The 21,435-nt window shown below is 52.5% G+C and overlaps 2 long non-coding RNA genes across 2 annotated transcripts; one reads left to right on the forward strand and one right to left on the reverse strand.

Moving 5' to 3' along the window:
• The first annotated feature begins 1,875 nt into the window (after positions 1–1,875).
• On the forward strand, positions 1,876–15,819 carry LOC122448001. Its single transcript, XR_006271474.1, has 2 exons — positions 1,876–2,234; positions 14,667–15,819. It is a non-coding gene; the product is annotated as an uncharacterized LOC122448001 (long non-coding RNA).
• LOC122448002 lies at positions 13,758–18,636 on the reverse strand. Its single transcript, XR_006271475.1, has 3 exons — positions 18,302–18,636; positions 17,091–17,283; positions 13,758–13,906 (listed from the first exon to the last, which is right to left on the reverse strand). It is a non-coding gene; the product is annotated as an uncharacterized LOC122448002 (long non-coding RNA).
• Between the last annotated feature and the right edge of the window lie 2,799 nt (positions 18,637–21,435).

The raw sequence follows: 21,435 nt of genomic DNA on the forward strand, positions 1-21,435 counted from the left end.
AAACAGAAATAGATTCACAAACATAGAGAACAGACTTGTGGTTGCCAAGGAAGAAGGCAGGAACGGGAGAGATGGAGTAGGAGTTTGGGGATTAGTAGATGCAAACTATTATATGTAGGATGGATAAGCAACAAGGTCCTACTGTAGAGCATGGGGAACTATATTCAATATCTTGGGAGAAACCATAATGGAAAAGGATATGAAAAAGAAGAAGAAGAAAGAAAGGCCCTCGCTGTAAGAATACTCAGACCAAGCCCCTGTCCCTAGTTGGGCTCAGTTCCCTCCTCTGTAATGAAGGGGGCTCTCAGCACACCTCAGCACATCCCTCATCTGCTGCATCAGGGTCTTGTAGTTCAAGCTGCAGATTTAGCTCCTGACCTTTACAAGCAGGGGGAGAGGAATTTAATTCAGAAACTAAAGTACATCCACCACTGGCAGTGCCACTATAAATATACAGGCCGCTCACTCACCAGAGTGCCCAGGTGGCTCAGGGAGAGAACACACCCCACCAAGTGGTACATTGACCCCTCTGGGCCCCTTCAGGTTAACCACAGCCCCCTGTGGCTTGCCAAAAACATCTGCCCATATGTTTCCTGGATGACAAGGGAGCAGCAAAGGGCCTGGGATGGGAGGGGTCCGCTGGAAGCTGAGGGCCTCCAGGAGGTCTAGAACAGGAAGCGGGTGGCAGGCTGGTCTGCAGGTGTGGGACAGGGTCTCACAGACTTCTGAGCACCAAGGCAGGGGTCCTGCTCAGGGTGGGCTAAGATTCCCCTTTGTAGAAAGGTAAATTTCCAAGGAGGATGCCCAGCAGAGACTGAATTTAGAGCTTTTGCTTATTTATTTATTTTTTTAATGTATTCATTTTTATTCATTTGGCTGCATCAGGTCTTAGTTGCAGCATGCAAACTCTTAGTTGCAGCATGTGAGATCTAGTTCCCCAACCAGGGATCACACCTGGGGCCCCCGCATTGGGAGCATGGAGTTTTAGCCACCGGAACACCAGAGAAGTCCTAGAGTTTTCATTTCTTTAGAGAAAGACCTTGCCCCTTACATGGCAAAATGGGTGAGGACAAGAAATTAGCTTGAAAAGCCCTGGACTTGGCATCCCTTGGAAAAGGAGATGACCCCCTTGATGGTCCAAGGAGTAAGCAGAGGGCACACAGGGGCAAGGTAACTCAGGGTGCCCAGAGAGTGCTGCCCTTAACCCTGGTGAGAACCCCCACACTGGTCCTTCCGGGCCGCGTTGGGTAAGGAGTTGGTGAGACCAAGGAGATATGTCCAGCCAGTTGACCCACAAACTGTGTGACCCTCGGCAGGTTACTCAACCTCTCTGATCCTTCATTTCTTCCTCTAAAGTATGATGTTATGTGAAACTTTTACAAGGTTGAATCACAATAAATACTGAATGAAAACAGCTCTTCTAGGGCACACCGTCTTCTTCGAGGGCAGCATTCCCAGGCCCGAGGGGTGGCCCAGGGCTTCTGTCTGCAAGCTGCTTTCCTGGGCAGCTGCGGTAGCCAGAGTCCCAACAGAAAAACAAGAGTCCAGGCCAAGTGATTCCACAGGGAATTAATGTAGGAAGGAGCAGATGAAAACCTAATAGAAGCGACAAGAAACCGCTGCTTCCCTCAGGCTGGAGGGACAGAGGAGGCAGGGCAAGATCCGTAGCTAAAACCAAGGAGGAGACACCGTCTGCCCGGGCTACCGAGTTGCAGACACGGTTCATAGCCGAGAGCCTGGAGGTACCCGGCCGTGTTTCTCTCCTCCCGTGGAGGGGGAGGCGGTGCCTACCTCCCTTCCCCGCTTCCCATTGGCTGAACCTAGCGGGGATGCCCGCGTGCAAGGGACCCTGGGAAATGTAGTCCATAGGGTCGGGCCAGGCAGCCCTGCGGAGCAGGGTAGGGGGGGCGGGGGGGTGGACCTGATGGCTGTAGCTGATGCCCAGCTGTACCGTGGGGCGGAGAAGTGCTGCTCTGCCTGCCCGAAGGCAGCGGGTTTGCCTCTGCTGAATCTTCAAAGCTCCTCGATCCACACATCGGTGGAGGGTAAGTCTGGAGAGAGAAGACGCTGTCACCCCTCACCAACAGGAGGGAGAACGGGAGAATGACCTTGTGGGCACTTCAGGTCACTTGACCCCGGGCCTGGGGAGCTAGTACGCTGGATCCCAACCCTGACCTCCCCGCACGGTGGCTCCTGAGCCGCCCTGCTGGCCACAGCTGGGCATCTAACTCCAGGTGAGCGGAGCGCCGCCAACACGGAGGGCGGGGAGGGGGTGAGGGAAAGGTGGTGGGGGGTTGGTAATAGCAGTTGCTGCTGGTGAAGTCTTTAGGAGTCTAGGCGCTAAGCTTCATGCTTTAGATGGACAGTTTCATCTATTCTAATAACCCGTAATACGCACCAAGTATATCCCCATAAAACCCAGGGGGAGAATTTTTTTTATCGTCAAAAAATTTTAAAAGTATGTCCCAGGTGTCCACAAATAACTGAGCAAAGTCAAAATCCTAAAACTGAAAAATGGGAACCTCCCAGAAGGTCTGAGCACGTGTGGTGTGACTGTTTGAAGCCAAACAAGACCTTGGGGTCAACATAATTTTCTATTAGGTAGATAGAGAACCATTCACTTTGGCCTGTGTTCTATGTAATAAAGCGGGCATCAGCAACCCCTCTGTTTTCCTTCAGTATTTATCGTGATGCAACGTTGTAAAAGTTTCACATGACATTATACTTTAGAGAAAGAAATGAAGGATCAGAGAGGTTGAGTAACCTGCCTAGGGTCACACAGTTTGCCCATGAGAGACAGCATGTTACTCTGTGATGGAGTGGCTGCTAATGGACCCCTCCCCCGCTACTATTTCTCCACCTATCCAATCAGGTCCAGGGTGCCTGGTGCTGAGCTGAGGTAGCAGGCAAGGTGGTGATGTTGGATGTTTATATTCTGACAGCATCCCAAGGCCAAATATAAACTGGGCAATGCCCCAGAATGTGATGCTACACTGCCTCCAGGTCATGATGGTGAGCACACTGTGTATAGACCTAGCAGGGTCAGTGTGAACCCCAGTGGTCAGCTCTCAGAAGCCTCTCTGGCTCTCCCTGACTTTTCCCTTTAAGCCAGTAAGAAGATGACAGCAGGAAGAGGCTATGGGGCTCTCCAGTCTCCCTTGCCCTGCAGGCCCCAGAGGGGTTGGGTGACTTGTCCAAAGTCACACAGGTGGTGGAGGATAACCCCATACCACACGTGCAGCTGCAAAGTCATTTCATGCCTGCTTCCTCTCTCCGTCTCTGAAATGATGCCCCTTCACTGCTCGAGTTTCGGTGGTTCAAACCTAGAGGGCAGAATGGGTGGGGTTGCATTTTTCACAAAGGCCTTCACAGGTCACAGGCAAGATTTTGCTTGTGAACTGAAAGTAGGAATTTATTAAGTATGGTTTAGGCACTGCTCTCTCCCTCCTCCCCAACCCAAATACATCAGGATCTTTTCTCCTGCCCCCAAAATTATACAACAGGGTGGAAAAGAGGAATCTGTTTCGTTTTCCCACTCCTGGTGGGACATTTCCCCAAAAAGGCAAGTCAATCATCGGACGATTAGGAAGAAGGCAGCTCCCAGTCTCATGGCTGCATGAGATACAGGTGGACGAGACGAGAGCTCAGCTTGAGTCCAAGGCCTTGGGCTCCAGGCCTTTTGTCCACCAGGCCTCTCATCCAGGCCTCAGCCGTTTCATCAGGGGGCCGGGGGTGGGGGGGCCACATCTTTCAGGTCCTTCTAGGAGGATTAACATTCTGCTAGGAGTCACGTACTGAGAGGTGCAGCAGTGCTAATACCTGAGTTCACAGCTAATGAGCTGCAGGGAGCAGGAGGCTATTTCAGTGCACTCAAAGATGGGCAATCTACTTGAAAATGAGGCTATTTCTGAATGCAAGGATGATATTACATCAGAGCACTTTGGCTGCTTAAAAAGCACCCCCAAACTCAGTGGTTTAAAACAACAGCCATTTACTTAGCTCATGATTCTGCAAGTTAGCAGTTTGGGCTGGGCTCACTCCTGTGGCCTGTGGCAGGGTTTGCCTGGCCTGGCTGACGTGTCCAGACAATGGCTTGGCCAAAGTGTATGGCTTCATCCTCACAGGGAAGCCTGGGCTTTATATCTTTTAGCTGGCAGGATCCCAAAACAAGAGCCAGGGGTTTCCCTGGGGGCTCAGTGGTAAAGAATCTGCCTACCAATGCAGGAGACACGGGTTCGATCCCTGATCTGGGAAGCTCCCACAAAGCCTATGCTCCACAACTGTTGAGCCTGTGCCCCAGAGCCCGGGAGTTGCAACTACTGAAGTTCGTGCATCCAGAGCCTGTGCTTCATAGCAAGACAAGACACCACAGTGAGAAGCCCATGCACCACAACTAGAGAGTAGACCCTGCTCACTGCAACTAGAGAAAAGCCTTCAGAGCAACAAAGACCCAGCACAGCCATAAGTAAATAAATAAAAATAAAAAAAGACCAGAGCGGAAGAACTCAAGGTCATAGTCACTGCGACTGTATTCCACTGCCAAGGTCAAGTGACAAGGCCAAGCCTGATTTGAGGATTGAGAAACTGGCTCCAGCTCTTCATGGGGGAAGCTGAAAAGTCACATCCCAAAGGGGCATGAACACAGGGAGGAAACAAGGACTGTTACCATGTCCCCAGATGTCCTTTCTAAAGTCTTCTAGGAACAAAGTAGAGACTCCTGGCAAAAATAAAAATGTTGTAGAATAGTCCACCCAAGCAGAGATTCTGTGGCATCAGCCCAGTGTGCATCTACTAAGTGCAAACTGTAAGTCTTAGCAGTGTTGAGCTGGAGACCCTGAGTCCTGGTGCACAACAGCAATTGTTAAATCCTCTGGAATTTTGTGAGCCCAGTGTTGAACCATCACAGCTCGAAACTGGCCATGGCGGGAGTATTTACACCCTGGGAATCAGCAAGCACCACAAATTAGGGAACTGAGTTAGCAGGACACCACTTGTTCAGTCACTCAGTCGTATCTGACCCTTTGCAACCCCATGGACTGCAGCACGCCAGGCTTCACTGTCCTTCACTATCTCCCAGAGTTTGCTCAAACTTATGTCCATTGAGTCAGTGATGCCATCCAACCATCTCATCCTCTGTCATCCCCTTCTCCTTCTGCCTTCAATCTTTCCCAGCATCAGGGTCTTTTCCAATGAGTCTGCTCTTCATATCAGGTGACCAAACAAACACTACCATAACAAACAATTTCTCTCCCAACCTAATGAATAAGATGGACAGATACGCAGTGAAAGATTATAAGACTAATCAGAACAGGCTGAGTGCAGTGCAAGACAGAAGTCAAGAGACCAGAGACGCAAAGGGAAAGGAAGTCGTGGCTCCCGGAGGTAGACTTGGGGTAAGGAAGCCATTCTGGGGGAGCTGGCCTTTTCTCTGGGCCTTGAAGGGTGAATAATGGGAGGCGAAGCTGCAACAGGAGTGAGGGGTGCAGGCAAAAGCAGAGAGCGGGGCTTGAGATCACAGAGCATCGTTTAGTCTGAACTTGGCTTCCGGTGATGGTCAGAAGTTTACTGATCCCATCTCAATCTTGGGAAATAAGTGATCCAGGCAGGCACGTGGCCCTGCCCCCCACTAGCCCTTCCCCCGCCCTGTTCTAGAATCTCAGCGAACAAGTGCACAACCTTTTCTCTCCTCCTCCTCTAATTGGCTGCAGTGGGCAGTCCGTACACCCACCTGGATTTGACACCTGACTGTGTGCGCTTGGACAGGTTGCTTAACCTCTCTGAATCTTTGTTTCCATGTCAGCAAAATGGAGCAAAAGTAACTGCAGGGTCCCTGGGATTCAGGGGCTGATGACGGTGCAGAACTTAGCATGGTGGCTACCCATAGAGTGGACACTCAGGGGGGAGTGTGTATGAGAGAGAGAGACAGACAGGCAGGCAGGCAGACAGAAAGATTGGTTCTTCCCTCCTTGCTAGGCCCTGACCAAGCCCATCTCAGCCTCCCTCCACCCACTCTGGGAGGGTTGGGGGGCAAGGCCACTCTCCTTCCCAGGCTTGCAGGGTTGGGGGAAGAAGGCCCCGGGAGACCTGGCCTTGTGTTGGTTGATTCTGCGTGAGCAGCCACGCTGAACCTTGGCCACTTCAGTCCAGTTCACTGAAGTCGCTGCTTCAAACAAAGCATCCAGGGGGACTCCTGGTTGCAACCCCCCAGCTTGTCCGCCTTGGTCCGCGTTCAGGAACCCCATGAGGGGATATGGCTGCCACATTTGCCTGGAAAGACCTCTTTAGGAAACAGCACCAGCCCCTCCAGGAACAAGTGGTGGGGTGTCTGGTTGGGGCAGGACCTGGATACAAGCCCAGGGGGTGTGAGGGCTGGAAGTCGGCTGGGTCAGTGATCCAAGCAAATATTTGGCTCAAGGCTGACCTTGAAACTCCATCACTGGGTCCTCGGAATGTGGGTCCTCGGAATGTGGGGTCAGGCTGCTCTCCCCCGCCTCCCCCTCACTGCAGGGACAGGTGTTTCTAGCCCGGAGCGACCCCCACCTAGAGTTCCTGCCTTGCACACTCCACCCCAGTGGCTTCCCTACAAGTCAGAGTCTCCCCCAGAGTGAGGCGTGAGGGCTGCCAAGCATCTGACACTGCGTATTCATTGGAAGGACTGATGGTGAAGCTGAAGCTCCAATACATTGGCCACCTGATGCAAAGAACTGACTCATTGGAAAAAGACCCTAGTGCTAGGAAAGATTGAAGGCAGGAGGAGAAGGGGACAGCAGAGGATGAGATGGTTGGATGGCATCACCAACTCAATGGACATGAGTTTGAGTAAACTCCGGGAGTTGGTGATGGACAGGGAGGCCTTGCGTGCTGCAGTCCATCGGATCGCAAAGAGTCGGACATGACTGAGCAGCTGAATTGATTGATTGATCCCTCCTGGAGAGAGGCCTGCTTACTTGCCCCCACCCCTAACATCCCAGCCCGGCTCTCAGTCCCCCAAGCTGGCGAGGATGTCCCCCTCCAAGCCTCTGAGGGAGACAGCCTCGGAGGCATGCGAGGGAGCTGGACACACATCCCCCAGGTCCCCTGCGATGGAGGAGGCCCCCCATGCTTCCTTAGAAAGCTGCTGAGCACGGCCTCAGCCGAAGCCAAGAGCGTGGCACTGCCTGCCCCGGTGCTTTGTTCCACTTCCTGGAGGGCTAAAAATACCCTGGCACTGCCAAGGAGCCCGGGGGAGCCGGCAGCGGGAGCGGTGATCAGGCACCTGGCACAATTAAAAGGAGAAATGCAGTCACTCTTTCAGAGCAGAATGAGCCGGCTTCCTTTCCCCTGCCCACTTGGTCCCCAAGACTCTCCCTTCTGTTTCCTCCTCTCGCCATCGAGGGGGCTTCCCTGCACCCCTGCTGCACCCCTGCTCCCTTCCTCCTTCCTCCCGCTGAACCCCCTCCATCCCAGAGCAGATGACTGGGCTCTGACACGTGTCAAAACAGCCGCTCTCCTGCAGAACACCCCGGAAGCCTCACGTTCCTCCAGCAAAGCTGTGATTAGCACCCAGGCTTCAGATGGAAATCCCTTAGTGGGTGAGAACCCAGGGGCTTCAATTCAAGAGTTGGGTCTTGACATCTGTCTGGCCTCAGTCAGGCTTCATCTTCTCAGGACCTCAGGCCTCTTTGAGAATCTGGTGAGAGGTCCAGCCCCAGAGTAGCCTTCTCCAAGCAGTGGGAGGGAATGCACGATGGTCAGAGCCCCATCCAGGACCCCCCATACCCCCCCAAGTGAGGAGCCCTCCGTGTGTTGGAAGCCAGGCCCTGAGTAACACCCTGAGATGGACGATGGGGAGGGGTGGGGGTGTGGGTCAGGGCATGCAGACAACCGACGGGGCAAGTGTGGGGGAGAGGACCAAGGGCTATGGGATGGAGGGCTGGAGGGGCCAGGACAAACCGGGGTGCAGAAAGGAAGAGGGCGCATTCGAATGGGATTTTGAAGGACAGACAAAATTTAACCAGAGAGAAAACGTAGGGTTAGAGAAGGGCATGAAAAAATAGGCTGTCTGGAAGCAGGAGCAGCCAAAGGACTTGCATAGGGCTTGAGGGGCGAGCGTGTTGGTTTTCTATTGCTGCGTAACAAGGAACACACGCTAGTTATCTCACAGTTTCCGTGGGTCAGGAGTGAGCACAGCTCTGCTGGATTCTCTGCCCACGAGTTGCAGAAGGTGTCTGTGGAGCTGTGGTACCCCTGAGGCTTCGAGGGGCAAATCTGCCTCCCGCTTCATCTAGGTGACTGGCAGAATCCACTGCCTCACAACTCCAGGAAACAAGGGTCCCAGGTTGCTACCGGAGGCCACTGTAGTCTCCTGGAAGCCTTCTCATCCCATAAATTGGCTGAGACCAAATCTTATATGAGATAACCTAATCAGGGAAGCTACATTCTGTGGTCAAACAGCCAGTCACAGGTCCCACCCACACCTGGGGGAGGGGATCACACAGAGGGGTAAAAATAGGGGGTGGAGTTCACCAGGCCATGGTAGAATTCTGCTGACCACAGTAAGACTTAGCTGGAAGACAGGGTCAAAGTCCAGTTGAGAAGCCCCTTGATTCAGTGGGAAACAGGAAGCCCTGAAAGGGGCTGGGAGGAAAGGATAAAAGCAGAGGTACAAGGTCAGTGCCCTTTGGGAAGGCAGTTGCCATGGTTTAGGGTCCACTTGGCTGATTCTGATTTCCTTCTGGCCTCTACTCAAGTAAGTGATCAGTAAGTCTTCCCTGTCTACCTGACAGGAAATGCTCACCTGCCTCTTCTCCCAGCTCCTCACTCAGCCTTATTGTCGCACAGCCTTTACCACCACTGGCCCTGCTCTGTGTTTGCCTATCTATCTGCTCACTGTCTTTCTCTCCCTCATAGATTGCAAGAATTCTATTTGGCTTACTGCTGTATCTCCAGCCACATGAGCAGTGCCTGGGGTATAGTACATGCTCAATAAATATTTGTCTGTCTCTCCAGACAGAATGAATGGATGAATGAATGGGTTCAAGAAATTCTGGCAAGAGACTTGCTAGAACTGCCTATGATTAAAATTCAGCAGCGGAAGAAGGCTGCACTGAGGTTTGTGTTGATGAGTTGGGTGGTGATGCTCACCGGCATCTCTGTGGGAAGGGGATGAACACAATGGAAAGTGGACACTGAGTTTAGCTTTGGTTGAATGGATCTGAGATGGCTGGGAGCAGCCAGGTTGGGATAGCTAGTAGGCAGTTGGAAATGTGAGATTCAGAGCTCATAAGATGAGTAGGGAACGGGAATAGATTCTGCAGTTAGTGCTCATAGGGGACAGATGATAAGTCATGAGGTTAAATGACAGGAGAGAACCAACGAAGCATCTGGAAAGAAGGAGTCCATCTGAGAGGTAAGAGGAGATGGGGGGTCTGGGGCGGGGCAGAAAAGTTCCTGGAAGAAGGTGGTCCATGTTCAATGCTGCAGAGAGGCCAAGCAAACAAGACAAGAACCAAAAGACTTTGGTAATGAGGGGCCGCTGATGACCATGTGAGAGCAATCTCAGAGGCAGGAGGGATTCCAGGTCAGTGAGAGGCTGCAAGTGGTACCAAGTACCCCTCAAGGAGGAACCTGGGGTGACAACAGCCATGATCACGAGGAAGGAAGGAAGTAGAGAACAGGTCCCAGGGTAAGGAAGGATGTTCTGGGACAGCCGAAAAGCCCAGACTCAGACCCAGCTCACTCACCGGAATGTTCCCTGTCCTGCCCCGCCCCCACCCAGCCATCAACACAGAAGGAACCGAGGAAAGGAGGGACTTGGGTGGAGAACACATGCCGGTCCCTTGAACCTGCCCCGGCCTTGGGCTTGAACTAGCTGTTGAGAGAAGCTTAAAAGGGAATCCTCAGGGGGAGCTCAGTGACTGAGGGCTCCTGGTTACTCACGGGGCATTCTGGTCTCACCCGTTCCCTGGGGCTGGAACCCACTGGGAGGAAAGGAGGAGAACAGAGGTACAAGGTCAGTGCCTTCTGGGAAGGCAGTTGCCATGGTTCCAGGGAGGTGGATCAGGGGCTGTGGCCATGGGGATGGAGAAGAAAGACCCAGTAAAAGACTGGTGGCAGATGGCGGCATCTCCCGTCCACGGGCTCTTCCACAATACGACCTCGACACACCCCTACCGAGAGTCTCTCCACCCTGACCCTGGTGGCCATTGTGACTCGACCAGTAGAGTCTGGCATAAAGCACAGCGATGACCTTATCCTTGGGGTTGGACCTCACGGCTGGATGGAACCATGCAGCTTCTGAAGGTTCCTCTCTCTGGGAACATGTGTCTTCGTAGCCCTGAGCCACCACTTAAGTCTGATTAACCTAAAACAACCACAAAGAAGGCCCTTCGACCTGGCCTCAGCTGAACTCCCAGCTGACACATACTGGCCACACCTCTCACCAAGGCTCTTGACAGCCAGGGCTCTTGACCTTCATCCGCCTTGTTCCTGTGGTGGATCATAAGGCCCAGCCTACCCCACTCCCCCACCGGCCCTGAGAAGGCTGACTTTACTCCCCCAGGGCCTAGAGTGAGTGATAGGCAAGCAGGCCCTGGGCAGGGTGTCACCCCTGAGCCGGTCCCCATAGTGGTGGACACAAGTCACCTGCCAGCTCCTAGACCCCCACCCACTCCCCTCCAGGAAACATGAAAATCCAGAGACCATCCCAGGCCCCGCTGCACTCCAGGAAGAGAGACTGGGCAGCCGCCCAGAATCACACAAAATGGACTTTGGGCTGATTGCCCAAGCTGGACCAATGCCCCCACCTTCTTAGAAAGGGCACTCTTTCCGGAACCAAGGCCACAGCTTGTCACGAAAGCCAGATGTTGGCAGAGCAGGACAGACAGATGGGAGGGGCCACTTGAGGTAGATTGGGCACCTCCCTGATGCCTCCCCAGCCTGTCATTTGGGGGCAGAGAAGGCAGTCTTCAAGTGCAGGGAGTAAGTCGTTATGGAGGACAGTTCCAGTTGCTTCTGAGAACAGGCTACAAAGGCACTGGGGACTCAACCTCCAAATCTCAGTCTTTAGCAGTGAGATAAACAGAGTTTGGGGAACATCACAAGATGGTCCTCTTTAGAGCAAAACTGGTAAGTGGAAATCAGGAAGAAAATGTTTCACATCCTGTGCTTGTTTTAGGATACATGTAACCGGCCATTTAGGATAGGGTTCGATTTATTATTTAAGTTGACTTATTTTCAGTTTGATGGTATCACCACCTCAATGGACATGAGTTTGAGCAAGCTCCAGGAGATGGTGAAGGACAGGGAAGTCTGGCATGCTGCAGTCCATGGGGTCACAAAGAGTCGGACACAACTGAACGACTGAACAACAATTCTCAGCTATCCATTCTTTTAAATAATTTTGTAAAATTTATCTTTGGCTATGTTTGGTCTTCCTTGCTTCACAGGAAGGAAGACCTTGTTGCAGAGAGCAGAGGCTACTCCCTAGTTGCGGAGTGCAGGCTTCTCATTGTGGTGGCTTCTCTTGTTGTGGAGCACAAGCTCTAGGGCATGTGAGCCTCAGTAGTTGTGGTGCACAGGCTGAGTTGTTCTGCGGCATGTGGGATATTCAGATCAGGGATTGAACCTGTGTCGCCTGCATTGGCAGGCAGATTCTTTACCACTGAGCCACCAGGGAATCCCTGTCCATTCTTTTAACAAATATTCATGGAACATCTAATATGTGCCCATCTCCCAAAAAGAGAAAGATGTGCTTTCATGAATACATATATGTGAGAATATGCAGAAGCTATCTCCAGGACAGTGGTCCTCAACCAGGGTCCCCAGGGACGTTTGTCATTGTCTGGAGATAATTTTGGCATCTGGTGGGTGCTGCTTGTATCCTACAATGCACAAGACTGTCCCCATGACATAGAACCATTTGGTCTGAAATGCCGTTAGGGCTGACACTGAGAAACTCTGGGCCTGGAAAGATGAACATAACACAAGAAACAGGTGAGTGATGGTTACCTGTGGGGCAGGGGAGCTGGGAGACCAGGATACATGGAGGTGTGAGATGATTCTTCTCCATTGTGTGCTGTTTTGAACCATTTTGTAGAATGTCTTACCATCCGCATGTTTTCCTTATTTTCTAAAAGGAATAACTATGACTTGTAGCTGTCCTATTTGGGAGCCTTCTCCTGGTTGTTGGGGCAAAGGAATTTGAAGAGGAGGTAGTCCCAGGGCGTGCACAGTCCGGGGCATCTGCAGTTGTGGGCCATCCAGCCTCCTGTGGTCCAGGGCTCCTCAACTTTGCCCACTGACACTGGGGCCCTGGTCACTCTTTCCCATGCGCTGTTGGGTGTTCAGCAGCATCCCTGGCTTCTGTCCACTCCATGCCAGGAGCATTCTCCCTTTCACTATGACAGCCGAGCATATTTCCAGATATTCCCAAATGTCCAAGGGGAGGCTGGCAAGGGGCAAAATCACGTCTGGTTTGGAACCACTATGCCAAACCCACTCTGCAAATCCAAACACAGGGAATTTCCCTTTCACTGACCTCACACACTTACAGTGGCCCGGCTGCATCCTCAGAGGGTCACAGAACCATGCAAACCAGCACAAGGACGTGGAGTGAGCAGAAGCGTGGGGAGCAGAGAGTGAGGTTTTGGCCACATGTGGAAACTGGTGCTCCTCAATCCCTGAGACAAAAGGGGTCTCAGAACTCCTCTGAACCATTCACCATTTCACTGAGGAGGAAATAGAGCAGAGAGGTGATGTGGCCAGAGTCACACAGTGCATGACGACTGGCGACACTGGGACCACTACTCCCTGGAGCATCCCGAGATGTCCCTGGGACAGAACATTCTCCTTGTTCCTCATCCACTCCCTGTTCTATGGGCACCCTGGAGTCTCCTGGAGCACTCTCTTAAAAGTGGACCACCTAAGAGGGTGCAGGGCTAGCGTCCTGTGTTTTCCACATTTATCCTGCCTTTCTTAATAAACTGTTCCCAGGCAGCACTAGCTTCAGTATGAACTGGCTTGTTTGTGGACACAGAGTTGTCTCCCAAGGGTTCCTTCTGAGGCCACAGGAGCTGGGACCTGGGGAGAGCTGGTTTACAGAACCCTCTGACATTTCAGTGACAGAGACCAGCAGGAAGGAATGTCTGAGAATCAAAATCCACCTAGTTTCAGCTCCCTGGGGAAAGGCAAGTCAGGGTGAGCCTGGCTTTGACAACAAAATCAGCCAAGCCGTCTGGTTCCTTCTCTCCTGGTATGAAAAGCCAGGCTGCTTTTTTCATGGTGAAGAACATAGGCTTGGAAGCTGGACTGCCTGGGTTTGTAATCCTCTTCTGCTACTTTCTGCTGTGTGGTCTCAGGCAAGTTACTCAACCTCTCTGAGCCTGAGTAGCTGCATCAATAAATGGCCATAACAGTGACCGCTTCATAGTATCGTTAGAGTCAGCTAAGATAAAACAGATGACATTTTTAGCACAGTTACCAGCACATTGTACCTACAAGTTACGTGATTCCACTGCTATTGCTGTATGATTCATTCTAAATATAATTAGGAATACAGTGTTTACAAATATAATGATATAAATATAATAATACCATGGCTCATGGGCCCAAAACAGGTTTTCACAAATAAATTCCATCTGGGGACAAATGGGCTGGAAAATGAATGAGACATTCCTGGTCATTTGTATGACATTCCCCCCACCTCCCTTCCCATATTGGAAAACAAGAGGCACTTTTAAAAACAAATTTTAATGGTGTCCTAGCTCATCTGAACAGGACACAGTCGCCCTATTCTTGGTTTCGGCTGCTTTCCAGCTGCGGTGTTCTTCTCATTGATCAGAGAGAAATCCCCAAGGCCTGGCAAAGGAAGCTTTTAATTGCTCTGGATGGACCGATTTGGGGCTTAGCTGCTCAAGCATATAATTGACTGAGAGAGAGGGAGAGAGGATGAATTACTTTGAGATTGCTTTGAGATAAACATGTAGTCAGACCTCCCCCTCCCCAATCTGACCTAAAAGAGACCCTCTCGCCTGTCTTCCCCAGCTCTGGGGCTAGGAGGCCCGAAGCAGGAATCGTGTTTTCCTGCTTTTATCAAAATAACGATGGGTGATGATAACCACCGCTATCCTTCATCATCTGCATTTGCTGTAAGTTGGATTTCCCTAGGAGAAGACCTGAGACAAACATGGAGTCAACCTTCTTTATTTGAAGGGAAGCCTGGAGGGACCAGGAAGGGAGAGGGAAAGTGAGTCAGAAAATGGGAGTCGGCCAGTAAGGGGTGTGTTGTCAAGCGCGTAACCACTGGGGCCCCTGGCACTTAACCCCCCAGGGAACTGTGGGGGCCGGTACAGAACATAGACTTCAGCATTGGCTTGTTCAAGGGACAAGGGAGCTGGGGGAAATTATATACCAGCCCACTTGGTCACAGCCTCAGGGCTGCTCCTGGTGCAGGGGAGTCAATTCCCTGGCACATGCAGCCATCCCCAGGGTAGGCAGCCAGAGGAAGGGTGACAGAGACGGGGCGGGGGGGAACCCTCTGGAAAGGGAATGTGTGGGGTGAAGGGACACTGAGAGACTCAAATAACAAGCCCCCCAATAGGATGATTCTAGTAAGGGAACCACTGGCTGAAACGACCCGCTGTGGCCAGACATCACAGTAACCTTTTATATGACTTGTCTTACAACAGGAGGTCCTGGTAAGAAACACAGAACTAACAAGCAACCACCAACTGGAAGAATTCAGGAAAGGTCAAAAGGAGAGAGGAAACTCCAGTCCATGTGTCCTACCAACCTCCCAGGATTCTTCTGGCTGGAAGCCATCTTGGCTGAGTGGATGCAAGCATCACCAGGAAGGATTCCTGACTCAGAAGGATTGGCCAGAGACAACCCAGGAACAAATCCCATCACCATAAAACCTAAGACTGTGAGCCACGTGGCAGAGCCCTTCTCCTGGTTTCCTTAATGCTGCTGTTATCTGCCCGGGCACCCCTTCCCAATAGAGTCTCTTGTTTTGTCAGCACGTGTGTCTCCTCGGACAGTTCATTTCCGAGTGTTAGATAAGAGCCCACTCTCGGGCCCTTGGAAGGGATCCCCCTTCCTGTAACAATTCCCTGTCTCCCTACGCAAATATCCAAAGGATGTGTGACCTAACTGAATGTATTTAAGATAATCTTTTTTTGTCAATGAAATAGTTAATTATCTATTTATAACAAGTAACTTACTTGCCATCTGTGAGGTTGGCAAGTCATGATCACAGGTTATGTGTGACAACGTATTACTTTAGAAGAGTGCTCTCATCACCCTATCCTGTCACTCAATTTTTTGCCACCTCATCCACTGCACCTGTGGGCTCAGGGCCTCTGCCATCATCGAAGCCACCTTTTGAGTCATCTGAGTCGTCTAAGCACGTCTTCTCTCCCTTCTTGGTTCTCTGCGATGCAACATTTTTGAAATCTGTAGGATGCTTTCATGGGCATTTTTAGCCAAGCTTCGAGCACCTATTTGCATAACATTAGGGCAGCTGGCAGTCCCATTCATCGGAGGTGTCCCTGCCTGATCCCCATCCTGTAACCACAGATTGTGTGTTCTTAAGTGTCCTCAAAGGATCTGTGCGCACTCACACTGGAACCTATGACGCCATAGGATCGGTTCCAACCTGGGTTAAACTTACTAACCACCTCTCAAGCGGTTCCTCAGATGACCTTGGCCAGAAGGACCCATGCAAGTTGTTTTAGGCAGCATATCTCACTGGTTGTTCAAAAAATAATCACTAAAAGTATTCCACTACATGAAAGTATATGTGCTGTCTTTCTTGAAAATAAACAGCCTCCTGTTCCGGCATCATTTGGTGAGTGGGGAAATTCACAGTACATCCAAACAGAGTGCTTTTGGTGGTTCTGGGCATAAGCTCATGTAACCTCACTATCCCACCCTGTGAGGTGGGCTCTGGGATAGTTCCCATTTTATGGATGGGGAAACTGAGTCTTGGAGATGGGAAGGGACTTGCCCAGAATCACTCAGGAAGAGGCAGTAGAGCTATCTGAATCCTGGGTCTGACTAAAAACAGGCGAGGGGAGGGCTGTGGGAGGCTGGATCCCTCTGGACTTGGGAAGGGCCCTGGGTGGAGAGGAGAACGCTGTGGAGCTAGACACCTTAGTCGCCCAGCAGGGGCACGGCCACTGAGCCTAAGGGCCTCCTTGTCTCCCAGGACCCCCTGACCCCACTGGAGACCACTCCAGTCCAGGCCTGGAGCCAATGGCTATGTGGGGGCACCATTGGTTCCCCAGGCTGGGGGCAGGGCAGGGTGAGGAAATCCAGTGGCCACATGTGCACCCCTGAGTCCTGGGTGTGTTTCTTCTCCTCTGGAAATCAGGATGAGAAGAGAGAAGAGGGAGAGATGGGGAGAGGGGAAACTGAGAGATGACAGGGCCCTGATTTCCCCTAAAGGGCCATGAGAGGGGACACGGTGCAGCCACGGCTGCCAGATCCCAGACAGAGCTGATCCTCCCAGGGGTGCCGGCCGTTCCACCAAAAGGCCTCCCCTGGCTTTGCTCTCATGTCTCTTCACAGCTGCAACATGCAGACAGTTCTCACAGGCAGGGTTTTAGTTTCACAAACATATGCTCAGAAAACGGTGCCTCCCGCCAGCGCCCCCCCCCCCCCCCGCCACCGCCAACAGCAGCCACATCAGCAAATCATGCCACAGAGAAAAGGTCTGTTGCCAGCAGGGCTGGAAGATGGCAGGAGCCAAAGGCCACCCAGGTGGGATGCTCTGTTTTAAATTAGCCAGTGGCTGTCCCCTCCCTCAGGTACAGTAACAAAATTTGGGGGTGAGCAGGTTTGCCCCAGTTCATGAACATCTGATGGACGATCCCCAGAGTGTGAGGCTGGGACCATCCACGGCCACACACAACCTCCAGCTCAAGTAGCCCAGTGACCTCAGGACAGACCGCAGAGGACTGGGCGAGGTGGCTTCTGGGACCCGCCCAGCATGACAGGCTCTAATCCCATATTCTTCTGGTTTCTCCTTATAATGGCTCCACTGGGCCCCTGAGTGGTCCCTGAACTGTCTAAAAAAAGGAACACGTGTACTTTGTGGTGAGGGCACTTACCACAATTTAGTCTCAAGAAGAGACTGGGAGACAGCTGTCATCTCTGACAACCCTCTTCTTATGGGGTGGGGGCTCCCGCTGCGGGGATCTTGGTGAATGGTAGGCGCCTGCCTCCTGGAACAGTGGCGGGGGAGGGCAGGGACCTTGGTCCAGACAATGGGATAACCCTGCCCAGGGCTCCAAATGGCGTGACCTTGGGAAAGTTAACCTCTTTAAGTGTCCATTCCTCACTCACAGAAAGGGAACAACAACTTATAACAACTTGGTAAGCTATTGAGTGAAAACAGAGCAAAGCCCTAAAAATAATGCCTGACACAAAGTAAGTGCTCAACAAATATTAGATCTAATCTTCAAAACACCTTCAGAGGGTAAATTGGCATCTCATCCCCATTTCTGGGATGGTAAACTGATGCTTTCCTTGTGGCTCAGCTGGTAAAGAATCCACCTGCAATGCGGGAGACTTGGGAAGATTCCCCTGGAGAAGGGAAAGGCTACCCACTCTGATATTCTGGCCTGCAGAATTCCATGGACGGTATAGTCCATGGGGTCACAAAGGGTTGGTCACATCTGAGTGACTTTCACTTTCACTTTCAAACTGGTGCTTAGAAAGGTTAAGGCCTGAAGTCAGAAAGAAAAACACCAATACAGTATATTAACGCATATATATGGAATTTAGAAAGATGGTAATGATGACCCTATAATCAAGACAGCAAAAGAGACACAGATGTAAAGAACAGACTTTTGGACTCTGGGAGAAGGTGAGGGTGGGATGACTTGAAAGAATAGCATTGAAACATTATATTATCATATGTGAAATAGATCACCAGTCCAGGTTCCATGCATAAGATAGGATGCTCAGGGCTGGTGCACTGGGATGACCCTGAGGGATGGGATGGGGAGGGAGGTGGGAGGGAGGGTCAGGATGGGGAATACATGTACACCCATGGCTGATTCATGTGAATGTATGGCAAAAACCACAATATTGTAAAGTAATCAGCCTCCAATTAAAATAAATAAAAAGAAAGAAAGGTTAAGCTCTCCCCTGGGCGCTAAGCAGTGAGGCCCGGAGTTCAAACCGAATCCAGAGGTGCCTGCAGGTTATGCTATGTAGATTAAATGCCTGTGTGCACCTACGAGATACACAGTGCAAGGTCCTGGGATACGGCTGTCACCAGACCCCGCCCAGCCCCGCGCCCTCGGTGGACGCTGACCTGGCCGGTCCTCGGAGCAGCCCTGGCTGCAGCCAGAGGGATGCCCATCGCCCTCAGGCGACTCAGGACTGCGGCTGGGCTGCTGACGTGTCGGGAAGGAAGGGGAAGCCATCGCCAAGGGTGGGGGGCACCCTCTTGGGGTGGCCGGAGTCTCCAAGAGCGCCCGCTGCACCGCTCGCTGCAGCTGGCGACCTTTAAATCCAGCTTTAAATAAACACTAGTCGGAGCTGGAGCAAACCCGGAGGGAGGTGCCTGTTAGGGAAGTCCCGCCGCCCCGGGGCTGGCTGGTGGCTAGTGCCGAGCCTGCCCGAGGCCGCCACGTAGCGGAGCCGGCCTTCCGGCCCCCTCCCAGTCCGGCCCGGCCCGGCCCAGCCCACTCCGCACACCGCTGTCAGTCAGCCTCGCGAGCATCACGGACTCCCGCGGGGATCCGGGAGGGCCTGCCCGTCAGGCCCCGCCCACTGCCGGCGGCTCTCACCGTAGCCCCGCCCACCGGCGCGGCCGACTCCTCCCCGGCTCCTGCCTCCACGTCCCTATTCCTCCGTCTGCTCCTGCGCCCGGTCCCCGCAGCAGCCTCCGCCTTCGTGCTCACACTCTCACAACACCCACCCCCCACCCCTTCCCCTGCCCAGAGCTTCAAGAGCATGCGCTCCAGCATCCGACTGGCTGCGTTCAAATCCCTGCTTGCTGGATCTGTGACTTTGGAGAAGTTACTTCATCTCTCTGGGCCCCCGTTTCTCCATCTGTAAAATGGGGATGATGGTAACAAGTGCTCACTCCATAAGGTTATTGGGGAGCTCAAATAAAATAACACAAATAAAGGGCCTGGCTTAAAATCAGTGCCGATCTCGCATAGGATGGAAAGGGGCTAATCAGAATACAGAGCTTAATCATCCCAAGGAGAGTTAGGGTTGACCAAAAAGGGGGGCGGGGGAGGTCCTGTTTCCAGGGACAGGAATTAAGGCTTTGCTCTAGAATAGGCAGGAGGTGGGGGGAGGTGGAGGGGCCCCTCTCTGTCTTCTAGATACCACAAAGGCAGTGGAATTCCACGGTCTGTGCTTGTTTATCAAGCACTTATCAAGCACCATCTGTGTGCCAGGCACCGCCAGGGGAAACCACAGCCCCTGGAGATCAAGGAGCTCTTGGAGTGCAGCGGCACCTAGCAACACACTGCTGAAGGCAACAGAGAAGCACATAGAGCCACAGGAACAGGAGAGGAGCCAGCTCCAAGGCCCAGGGAACAGCTGGAAACCTCCCTGTCAGCGAGCTGGTCTCCAAGGAGGACCGCTCACATGGCAGAGAGCATTGTCAGCTCTTGAATATGTGGTAGGCCTCATTTGCTCAGCTGGGGAGACCGGCTGCATTCCTTAGCCCCATTCAGCTGATGGAAAAGTAGAGGCCCAGAAAGTAAGTAACATCTTCCCCAAGAGCAGGCTTTTAGTAAAAGGGTATTCTCTCAGATCCTAAAGAGCCAGTTCGCTCAGCTTCCAGGAGCTTACCAGAAGACCAGAGATGAGGGGGAGGAGAGAGGCTGGACAGATAAGCCAGGCTGGCTGGCCACAGGCCCGGCGCAGAGTCTGGACTTTGTCCTGTGTGGGCGCAGCGAGCCTGCACACAAGTGTCCACACCCCCACGTTGCTCCGCCAGCTGCAAGGCCAGACTTTGTCCCTGTGACTCCCAGGACTTCCTGAAACAGGGCTCCTCACCACGACACATGGCTTAAACTTTCTTAAAAGAAAGTTGTTGGAGAGAGCAAGGGCCATTCCCACCAAGAAATCCTTTCCTCATCTTCCTGTCTTTGTAGTGTCCACACAGGCATGAGGAGGATGAGGGAGTGCCATCATTTATTGGGCACTGGGTGAGCCAGGCCCTCTGCTGGGACCCTCACAAATATCAGTCCCCTCCATCCTTCAGATCAGAACCCTGGGGCAAGAGTCATGAACAGGAAGCCACCTGAAATGAGAGGACGGAAGCCTGGCTCTGGCTGAGCCGTGCAGACATCTCAGGAGGTTGGGGATGGGGGATTTGACTCCCCCCCCCGGCCCCGGCCCCCCCCAGTGCTGCAGGCTGGGGAGGCAGGGGCCTCTCCTGGTTCACTTGGAGCCCAGGTGCGCCAGGGAGCAGGCACAGTGAGCTTCTTGGCAGGGTGAGGTCAGACCAAGCAGGAGACCCTGGCCAGCTTTGGCGCCTGGTAGGCAGACTTACTGAATAAAAAACGCAGGATGCTATTTACATTTGAACTTCAGATGAATCAGAAATAAGGTGTACTATAAGGTGTTCCATGGACTAGGGCTGCTGGAGTGAGAGACAGGGACAGATGTAGGATTTGATGAGGAGATAGGCTCTGGGGGATTGACCGTGAGCTGGATGCAGGAGCCAGGGAAATCAGGGATCCCCCAGGCTCCAGGTTTGCAGCAATTGTGTGGTTACTGGGACCACTGAGGGAGCAAAGGCAATGGAGCAGGGTCAGATTAGCGAGGGGAACCAGGGGCTCTGTTTCTGGCTGTTAAGTTGAAGGTGTTTATTTGAGCCCCATGTGGAGGTTGTGCAAGTCTGTGGCTTAAGGAAGGGACCTACTGGGGACCTCTCAGTATGTGGATGGAATCTGAAGCCATGGTTTTGGACGCAACCACCTGGAGCATGAGAGGGCAGAGACAGTGGTCCTGAACTTGACCTTGAAGACTCTCAATATTTGCAGGTCATCCAGAGAGGGAGAGGCAGCCAAAGAAACGGAGTCAGAGTGGCCAGGGAGGTGGGACAAAAGTCTACTGGGGCAGCAGACACAACAGAGAAGGGTGTTTCTAGAAGGCACGGGCAGACTGTGCTGAATACTGCAAGGAGGTAGGGAGCGGAAGCCAAGGCTGGCCTGCAGTGGACTGAAGGCAGAATTAGAGGGGAAGGTGCAGAGGGCCATCAAGAAATCCTGCAGTGTGGGTGGGGCTGGAGGCAGAGGGAACCAGGAGGCAGTGCGGTCCACACAGGATTCAATCCATAACTTTTGGGGTACATTCCTACCTGGAGGCATGGAGACAAACCTTGACCACTCCCCTCTAACTGGCAGTGGAACCCTGGACAAATCAAGTCAAATGGAAATGGGCTAAGGGCTTTTGAAAGTGTACTAAGTGACACAAAAG

Source organism: Cervus canadensis, chromosome 10, assembly GCF_019320065.1.
Source record: "Cervus canadensis isolate Bull #8, Minnesota chromosome 10, ASM1932006v1, whole genome shotgun sequence".
Taxonomy (NCBI): domain Eukaryota; kingdom Metazoa; phylum Chordata; class Mammalia; order Artiodactyla; family Cervidae; genus Cervus; species Cervus canadensis.